This window comes from Lucilia cuprina, chromosome X, assembly GCF_022045245.1.
Source record: "Lucilia cuprina isolate Lc7/37 chromosome X, ASM2204524v1, whole genome shotgun sequence".
Classification (NCBI taxonomy): domain Eukaryota; kingdom Metazoa; phylum Arthropoda; class Insecta; order Diptera; family Calliphoridae; genus Lucilia; species Lucilia cuprina.
This window is the reverse complement of record NC_060949.1, coordinates 3,953,896-3,965,444: the sequence shown is the minus strand read 5'-3', so window position 1 is coordinate 3,965,444 and position 11,549 is coordinate 3,953,896.

Sequence of the window (11,549 nt, the reverse complement as noted above, 5' to 3'; positions counted from 1 at the left end):
AACGGTTGCCAACCTTGAATAAAACATTTATAACATATTTCGAATTCTTTAAAATTCATTTAGAGTAAAAATACCCAATATATGTATGCATTTAAAATCCGTTAAGCATTCAGCCAACTTGGTATTTAATTCTCTTATTAATCAAGATGTTAAAATGGACTTAATATTACTAATTTTAACAAATATTAAAAACAAAAATCTAATTAAATTAATGGTATTTTAATATTTATTATATGAACATATTTATATACTACGTACACTGCAAAAAAATATGATTTGCATTTTGGTAAAAATAAAGTAATTTTCCCATTTATTTTGTAAAGAATAGATAAAAGTAACAGCAACGCACAGTGGTATAGGAAAAAAAAAAGAGGGAAATAATTCGGTAACTTCTAAACGGTTAATCCGATTTTAATGAAATTTGGTATGCACAAAGAGGAGGTGTTGTCGAGTTTAGGTTTTGAATTTGGACCTTATAGGCCAACCAGGGGCCCGGCGGGGGGTCCTCAAATTAGGACACATCGGCTATATTAAATTTTTAAAACGATCCTATTTCTTCATTTGAGTTCCGTTTTAAAAAAAATTTCGTATATAGAATCTCCTCATCGAGCACTATAAAAAATGTCGTCATAGCAGTAAATTATCTCTTATAGTTTAGGAGATATTCGCATTTGAAAATTAAAATTTTAAAATTTTTACCGTTCTTACTTTAGTTTTTTGATAATAGCGGGTCCAAATATTCCCGATTTTCGCCATTTCTTTTTTTATTCGCTTAACAGCAAGTAGTCAGTGAAAGAATTATGTAAAAATCATGACTGAGTCCAAAGTTATAGGCATTTTAATTTAAAAAATTAAAAAAAGGCGATTTTTTGCCATTTTTTTGGGAAAAAAGTATCTTTTTCTTTTTAAGTTATCTAAAAAGTTTCTAAGAAGATGTATATAGAATTTATACTTTTTGAAAAGCTGACTTTACATAAAATACGATAAATGAAACAAAACCTAAACATTTTTGATACCGAGGGGACCAGGTCCATCCAAAAAACCCTATTTTTTATAGAAAATTCAATTTTGAACAAAAATTCTCAAATCGCATAGTCGATATCAAATTATAGTGACCTGTTTTATATGACCCAATATGTTCTTAATCATTTTGTAACGGGTTTCGATAACCCCGCCCCTGGTATGGATATAATAGGCAAAAAACCAAAAAATCCCATTTTTGGGATTTTTAAAACTTTTTTGGGAATTCCGGGATTTCTAATAAGAAAATTCGAACTTTTTATTTAATTTTAGATTTTGAGTAAAAAATCTACCTAACTGTAAAATTTCATCAAAAAATATTCATAAATAAAATTTTTATTGCAATTTGAAAAATTTGTATCTTCGCAAAAACTGAATAAAAACATTTTTTAATTTTTTTAAAAAAAAAGTATTCCGCGAATTTTTTTAATTTTCAAAAATTATATACAGTTTTGAAAAATAGACAAAATTACCTTTCCATTGATATATAACATGCCTACCTAATGTTTTTTAAGTGACAAATTAATTAGGGAAAACTCAACATCTTTTAGAAAATTTACCTAGCACTATTATTTTCATCCATAACGTTAACTCTTAAATTTGTTACATATATTAAAAAATTTTCAGGTATTATTTTTTAAACTGTAATGATTTTTACCCCTATAAGTCACTTTAATAGGTAGCTTATTAAAGTGACCTATTGAGGAAAAATTCATTACATAAGGATACGTTAGACATATTAGGTAGAATATCATAACCCTTTAAAAAATAATTTAATTTAAGTACCTGTAATTAATATATAAGACAGGTTTATATCTGTTTGTAATTATTTGTAATTTTCTAACCATGGCGATCGTACTAAAAAAAATGATTTGTGCTCCATTTTATTTGAACACTCTTCAGCTCCTTTTCAAGATAAAGTGAACTTCTTATTGAAATATATTGAAACTGCACATAAAAATAAAGTGGATAAAACTGATATATGTAAAATTTTAAATTTTATAAAATCAGTTGATATAAAACTGAAGAGTGTTCGGTATTCCATTGCTAAATTTCGATCGAAATTTTCTGATTGGCTGGATGAATGTGTAGAAGTTGCTATTTGCGTATCAACTGTTGGTGCTCCCTGTAAGCAGTATGAGGATTTGAGCTCAAAATCTAAGAGGAAAAGGTTATCAACTTCACTAGAAACCTTATCTAACAAAGAAGTTTCGGACACTTTTAAAGCAATGTTAAGAAAAGAAAAACAGCCTTTGGATACCATAAAAATTGCAAATATTCTTCCAACAGCATCACCAAGACGACTGAAAAGAATTGTAAAGAGTATACCCACACCATCATCTGATACAACGTTCACTGAGGAAGAAGCTATTGCGCTTATGTTGCAGCTGGGATTAAGTCGTGATAACTACATAACGTTAAGAAAGGCGCTATCTGAAAAAGGAGTGGATGTTTTACCATCATATGACAAAATAAATGAAAAGAAGAAAAGCATTATACCACCTCCTATTGAAATAACTGATCGGAAGGCTGTTATTGGACTCGGCGCTCTACTCGAAAATACTGCTTTAAGGATTGCTTCTGACTTTTCTTCAGACCAACTAAAAAAAATAAATTCTTGTGATCTTCAACTCATTTGTAAGTGGGGATGTGATGGATTATCAGCACTCTCGGAATATAAACAAATCAACACAAGTGAATCATCTTCCGAGTATAAAAGTGTATTTATGGCATCGCTAGTTCCATTAAGAATTCGAAAGTATGCTGACAGCGATTCTCCATCAACCAGTTTCGATGATATTTGGAAGAATTCGACTCCAGGATCCAAAGCTTTTTGTAGGCCAATAAGCTTTGAGTATATAAAGGAATCCAAAACAACAACGCAAGATTTGATAAATCGTATTGAAGCAGAAATTAAAAACTTGGAACCTATAACAATCGAAATAGAATGGTAATACCGCTAGACGTTTTTTTAAACATTTTGAAACTACTTCCGAAATAACCGGAATTAGTATGGATTTACTGCAAAAGGTCAATATTATTCTAATGGCGATAAATAGCAAGCATAAAGTGAACGCAACAAAATTTGGAGAGTATTCTACAAAAGTTTCTAAATTACTTTTGGAATTATATCCCTGGAAAGAAATGACACCTACAGTTCACAAGATATTATGTCATGGAAAGGTCATCATAGAACATAATATTCTGCCTTTAGGAGAGCTTACAGAAGAACCCCAAGAATCGAGGAATAGAGACTTTAAGCATATTCATCAGTTTAGCTCAAGGAAGTGTTCTAGGCAGTCTCAAAATGAAGATATTTTTAATAATCTGATTCTATCTTCTGATCCTGTTTTATCTACTATAAGGAAACGTTGGATTTGCTACAAAACGTTAGCATTTGAAAATATTCATGAATTTAAAGATTTACTTTATCTTTTAGATATGGACTACTGTGATACCGATTATTTTACAAAATTATATTAATTTATAAAAAAAATAAATAAAGACTATTTTTATATAAAATAAATACTTGTTAATTTTTTTAGGGATAAAGAATAAAAGATTAATCGTGAAAAGTGGCTGTAAAAATTCATAAAAATTTAGGTAGTAAAACATGCCTAACAAATGTATGGATGAAAATAATAGTACTAGGTAAATTCTCTAAAAGATGTTGAGTTTTCCCTAATTAATTTGTCACTTAAAAAACATTAGGTAGGCATGTTATATATAAATGGAAAGGTAATTTTGTCTATTTTTCAAAACTGTATATAATTTTTGAAAATTAAAAAATTCGCGGAATACTTTTTTAAAAAAAAAATTAAAAAATGTTTTTTATTCAGTTTTTGCGAAGATACAAATTTTTCAAATTGCAATAAAAATTTTATTTATGAATATTTTTTGATGAAATTTTACAGTTAGGTAGATTTTTTTACTCAAAATCCAAAATTAAATAAAAATTTTCGAATTTTCTTATTAGAAATCCCCGAATTCCCAAAAAAGTTTTAAAAAAATCCCAAAAATGGGATTTTTTGGTTTTTTTGCCTATTATATCCATACCAGGGGCGGGGTTATCGAAACCCGTTACAAAATGATTAAGAACATATTGGGTCATATAAAACAGGTCACTATAATTTGATATCGACTATGCGATTTGAGAATTTTTGCTCAAAATTGAATTTTATATAAAAAATAGGGTTTTTTTGGATGGATCTGGTCCCCTCAGTATCAAAAATTTTTAGGTTTTGTTTCATTTATCGTATTTTATGTAAAGTCAGCTTTTCAAAAAGTATAAATTCTATATACATCTTCTTAGAAACTTTTTAGATAACTTAAAAAGAAAAAGATACTTTTTTCCCCAAAAAATGGCAAAAAATCGCCTTTTTTTAATTTTTTAAATTAAAATACCTATAACTTTGGACTCAGTCATGATTTTTACATAATTCTTTCACTGCTTGATATATAGACTTGTTGTTAAGCGAATAAAAAAAATGGCGAAAATCGGGAATATTTGGACCCGCTATTATCAAAAAACTAAAGTAAGGACGGCAAAAATTTTAAAATTTTAATTTTCAAATGCGAATATCTCCTAAACTATAAGAGATAATTTACTGATAATTTATAGTGCTCGATGATAAGATTCTATATACGAAATTTTTTAGACATGCTTTCGAGAAGATCGCTATTTAAAATCAGCAAAATCGGTCTATAAATAACGGAGATATGAGCAAAAATTCGAGACAACCTCTGAAAATTTCATCAAAAAAGCCAAATTTTTTTCATGATTTGATAAAAAAGCAACGACAACACTGTGAATTGGATAAAGATGTACATGTGCGTGTGGAGATGAATTTGGTTTTATTCAGCTGTGTATTTTTTTGTATGTTTGCATGCTCTTCTGTTCTCACGAAGGTAGGTGGGTATAACAAGAACAGGGAGATAAAGCAGTAATATGTTGGTAATACAGCTCATATTTGTTTGAGGGTGGTAATACAGTTTAACGGTGGTATTACAGCACAATGGTTAATATTTCTTTCTGCTACAGTTTATATTTGTTTGAGTGTATGTTATGTGTGACATGTGTACAGAGATACAAAATAAATAAAACATGTTTTTTAAAACATACTTGGTGAAGGGTATATAAGATTCGGCACAGCCGAATATAGAAATATTACTTGTTTTTTAATTAAGAAACTTACCCCTTATTCACTAAAAATTTACAGATAAAAGGAACGAATTTTGTTGTGTAATCTTAAAATGATATGAAGTTTTTGAATTTGTGTGAATTTTGAAATTATAAATATCAATATTTTTGACAAATTAAACTGCAAAGGAAATATTTGTATTTTTGCTACATGACAACGACTGAATCGAAATTTATGAAATTTGAAACACTTTTTTAAAAATAAATCAGAAAGGGGATTTGCTCCTTTCACATGAGCAAACAAGTAAAATTCAATGTAGATTTAAATTTCGACATATTAATTTGAGGGGTAGAAATCAATGACAATATTAATTGATCTAAAAAACTATTAGAAGTTAATCGCTAGATTTAACAAGTAAGAGTGTTATATTCGATTATGCCGAATCTTTTATGCCCACAATCAAATCAAATAAATAAACTTATATTTTGAATATTTTATTACTATATGTCCATTAAGGTGGGTTTTACTATTGACAGTGCTCTTTCGAATTAAATATATTAATTTATATAGGGCAGAGTTGGGGGTAGTGCATAAAATATAGTGAAAAATTTTGCACTATCACTAACATTTTGTGGTAACTGAAAATTTAGTGCAATATTGGTCCATATATGGTTATTTACCCATATATGGACCAATTCTAATAAAAGTCGGTACCAGTGAACTTAACAAACTTTCTGGAAAACTTTTTTGTTTATCAATCATTTTGCAGATAGAATAAATAAAAATCCTCTCTCAGAAATATGTGCAGACGAAAAATGAGTTTTTTCGGCTTTGCAGTCATAATTTTTGTGAGTTTTTTAAACATGGGAGATGATTTTGGCTTTTAACAAGTTTTCATATATTTTCAGCAAACTTTATACAGTGAATCAATTAAGTAATTTGCCTATGTAAAATTTTATAAATTTTAAGAAAAAACACTATCTGAACAATTATTTTTTAAAGAATATCTTATATTTTAATTTTCTACCATAAAATGTAAAATCGTTATATTAAATAACGATATTTTTGATAAAATGTGAACGTATTGTTAATTTTTTGGGTCAATAAAGTATTTTGCTTTTTAGTTTTTTTTTATTTTCCTAATATTGGTACATTATTTTATAAAATTTAATATTTTTATTACTCCTATATATTAGAATAACATTTTTTAGATATTTTAGTAGTGTTGCTGTACATTTTGTAGTTTGTACATTTCTTAACCGATTTATTATCCTATATACCTATCAGAATTTATCAATATTTGACTTAACATGAAATCTATCGTTTCTTTCATTAAATTTCGAAAATAATAAGTAATTTTGAATTGGTTACATGATATATTAGATAATCAATGGATTTGGACCTAGAAAAAAATATTTTCTGAGGTATAAATCTATATATTATAGCAAAAATAATCCGGGTTTTTGGTCATTTTGTATTGATAAACAAAAACTACATTACAAAATCTCCATCTATTTAGGGAGTATTGTGTAAATTTTATTTAAAATATTGATAATATTTATAATATTCATTCTAATTCGATAAATCCAACACTAAGTTCCATCCTAGCCACTCTAAGTATAGGGACATCACCATATACCACTATAGAACTATTAAGTGCTAAAATCTTGATTTTCAACCTCATATTTTAAATTCTTTATAACCACCTCTATTTTAAAATATCTAAATTAGGTATTTTTCCTGTACTACATGACACTTTACTTTACATTGGTTCCAAGCAACCTAAGGTATGTTTAGAGGTCTAAATTTAAACATAGTGTTCCTCCTAGTTCGTATATAGATTTTAAAAAGATAAATCAGGAGTCCAATAGTTTTTCTTGTATACAAGGCGCCTCCCTTTGGCAGTTAAAGATTTTGAAAGAGCACTCAGTGCGTTTTTTCTAATAATTCTTTGGATCATTTCATCTATTACCCTATTTTATATTTTTTAATGTTTTTGATTAAACATTTCATAATTATATTTTATTGATTTATACTTGTTCTAGAAATCTAAACTAATTTTTTATATCGAAATTGCCTCATTATTATCCTTTAAACATTTTAAGGCAATTAACATCACATTTTCACCCAATGAGGATATGATTTTTGCAAATCGCAATTAAAAAATACTTAACACTCTTCCTTTTAACAATAAAATAATAAATTCCAAAAATAATTAAAAATAATATGAAAAACCCAATGAAATTAACCGGAATTCTTAATACGCAAAATACTTTATTGACATGCAAATTCTGATGAAAAATAATAAAATGCAACAACAAATGCACCAAAATTTGTATTTTAATATTTTTTTAATTTTTCCCATTTTACACAATCTCTATTTTTAATTGGAAAACATATATTTACTTTTTACTGTTTTTCGAATTTTATTTATGAACAAAAAACAAAATTCTCTTTGTTCAAAATAACTTATAATTGTTAAAAATAATATTTTTTTATCATAAGGGTCCAATTTTTACTTCGTGCAAAAAATGTAAATATGGGGCCTATAGAGGGAGGTCCGGACTACCTTTCCTCATATTAAGTTTTCATGTTTACAGATAGGCCTCCGAATAAAATTTTCAAAAATCATTTTTTTGACAAAATCACTCAATTTGTTTTTGGGCCATATTTGCAAAAAGTAATTATTTTAAAACCTTATTAGACGACTTTTCGAATTAAAAATAACTTGAAAAAGTCGAAACAATTCGAAGAAAGTCGTTTAAAGTCTATTTTTTGTTAAAAACCTCAAAACGGTTTGAAATTTTAAAAAAAGTTGGGATGTTAAAAACTTTAAAGTTGTAAAAATTTTAAATAAGACTATATAGTCATCTAATTCATATTATACATATTTATTATAGAATTATTAATAGTAATAAATATTAACTTTATATATTTTAATAAAAATGTATACAATTAAAAAAATATCTCCATTTCTGTATTAAAAAATCTATAAAAAATGTGTAAACTTGGTAATACTTTTTATACCCTTCACCTTCGTGAGAAGGGTATATATAAGTTTGTCATTCCGTTTGTAATTTCTATAATATAATTTTCCGACCCTATAAAGTATATATATTCTGTAATTTGATGGTTTTTTTATTACAGATAACTAGAACTAAATCAACTAAAACATCAACAAATAAAAAAAGAAAAAGTGTAATGCTACCATCGGTTCAGCAATTTATTAAATCCAAACCAAATATGAAAATTTTAATTGAACTGTATAAAAATAAACCAAACATGTGGAACAAAGATTTACTAGTTAACTCACAAAATCCTACAGGGTATATATGTTGTTTTAATTAAAAAAATAATAAACTACCTTTTTAGAGTAAACTTTTACAAAAAATTCGAATCGAATGTTTTTCTTTTTTTGCTTAAAATGGTTTTAAAGGGTTATACCTATCAACCGAAAGGATATACATATATTTGGCCAAGGATCTAAACTAATTTAAGTAAATGTCAATTTTTCAAGTTTTAAAATGTGTGATATGAAACCTAAGGACTGTCTAGATAATAAAAGAATTTAATTTATTTATTTTGAACACAAAAAATATTAATAAAATTGGTTTCTTTTCATAATATACCTAAATTCCAATACTTATGCAAGACACTGTATATTTAGGTACACAGTTTTTCATTAATCGTTATAAAAACAAATAAAGAAGTACAATTAACTTAAATACCTATAACAAATTAAAAACAACACAAAACAAAACATCATTAAAGTAAACCGTTATGACAAAAACACAGACACAAGTTGTGCCTAACAACTAAAAAAATCAAAATATTTTTCCACATACATACGTATTGAATGCAAAAGAATGATGAAACATATTTTGTTTGTGAAAAAATTAAAATGAAAAAAAAATGAGAAAACATTTTTTGTTTTTTTTTTTTTCATTTTTGTAAAGTAGCAAATAAACCAAACAACGCACATATGAAAATAAGAAACGAACTACAAAAAGTCCGAACACATATTTTACACACACACATATAGAATTTTTCTGAACCCTGGAACTTAGGTAAAAATTATTTTGCACTTGTTATTTATTTAACACTTACTTTGTTGTTGTTAGATTATGATGCTGCAATTCTTCAATTGGGGTTTTTATGTGAACTTTCCACGGGGGTTGTTTATAATAATAATCCAGAAATTTTATTTTCTAAATATCCAACTGCTTATCCGGGTCGACTGGACCAAAAAGATAGGGGGAGATGAATAAATTCGGGTAATGTTTTATTCCATATAAATGAGAAGAGAACGGGGGTTAGTGCGGATTAATAAAAAATCTGATTTTTTTTCTTATTTACGAACATTTTCTTTTGAGTTCAAGTTGTTCACTACTTTTTATTACAAAATTCTTTCTTATGATAAGTTACAACAGAGAACAAAAAGGTCGAGAGTATCGAACCGTTTGTTCTCTCCTTTTTGTATATTAAGAGCATTTAAACGATAATAATTTATTTTACACTTCAACACTTGTGATAAGTACTTTTTCTTTTTTGCCACAGAATTTTGTATTCGACAAGAAAATTCTCCATTGTTTTTATATATTTTATTATATATACATATATTTTACTTATTTCTTTTTTTACAATCACATGTTATTTTGTATTCGCAACCGGATACAGGGATGTTAGAAGTAAATAATAAAATGTATATGAACATATAAGTGTCAAAATGCTCGACATTATAATTATTGATGGTGGTTGGCAACTGTGCCGGGATGCAACTTAGTGTATTATATAATGATGTATATATATTTTGTTGCTGATTGGAGCTTTTTATTTGCATTTAATTTTGAATTAATTAATAATATATTATTTATGGCTGGAGAGCCAATAGATGATTAGTACTGAATTATATTTATTTATATATTTTTATTTATTTATTACCATAACCTAGCCTTTATAAGGCCATAGACGGTTACAAATTTATACTAAAAAATACAACAAGATTTTCTTATAAAATAAAATACAATATAAAAACAAGTAGGAAAGTATAGTCGGGCATGGCCGACCATATACCCTACACCATGAGTATATTTTTGAAATTTTTACTTTTTATAAAGAAACTTTTATGTTGAATATTATTCCAAAATATTTAAGCAATTTATTGATAAAAAACCCAAAATTTCTAAATGAGGCTTTATATAGGTCAAATATGGGCCGATCCTCGGTAAATTTGGGAAAAGGATATATTTTTAAATAACAGTTAGTTTTGTTGAGTTTCATTGCGATACAAATGGTTGCAAGTCAATTTTAGACGTTTGAGACATTTTTTGAAGGGGGGTTTGTATGGGGGCTAGGGTCAAATAAGGGCCAATCATTACGAAAATCTGCAGTGTCACTTATACTTATATAAAACTTATTTGTAACAATTTTTAGAGAGATAATAGAATATTTGACGTAATTATGGCATAAAAAGTTGAAATCGGGAGGTACGGTTGTATGGGGGCTAGGTGAAATAATGGACCGATTTCAACCATTTTCAATTTTGGGGCATTTGTACCATCTTTCTATATAATATCATTAAAATGGCGGTTTTTGACAATATTTTTATTTCTTTTTTTTTCTTTCCCAGAGATAAAACCAAAATTTGTTATTGGGATTTAATATACACCTTGGGGTATCTAAAAATAATATTTTTTATTACAAGAATCTGTATTTAAACGTTCCAAGATATATTATTGGAATCATTCTTCTATCGCTAATTCAATTTATTGATACTCAAGTCCATTTTTATAATACAGGGTCAAAAATTTTCGGGGAAGTTTAAAAGCATGCCTCGAAGAAACGTCATTCAATATAGTGGAATCATTATTTTTATAACCAATGGCCTCTAGGCTGAATGTCACCATATCATTTGGTCTAACTCAAAAATATTGATATATGTTTAAATATTATCTACTATGATCAAAATAAGCCCAAAATTTTTTACATACAGTGTTGTTGTAATGGGCAACATAATCGTGAATGTTATGAGTAGTAAAAACTAAAATCTACTGTATAGGATGACGTTTTGTTAAGGCATGTTTTGTAGTTGTACACCGCTACGATGTCTTGAAAATTTAAATTATATTAATGCTAATATCTACAATTATATATACTAGCCAACTTTGTTGGAATATATCGATCATAGTGGTACGAAATGGGACTTAAGATCCAGATAATTCAATTAGAAACAGAAGAACAATACCAAAAATATATCATGGAATGCTTAAAAACTAATCCTTATAACAAAGATTATTATTTATAGATACCTGAAGAAATCTATTAAATACCAATATTAAATTTTGGTTTTATCTCTTGAAAAAGAGAAAAAAATGCCAAATATGGTCA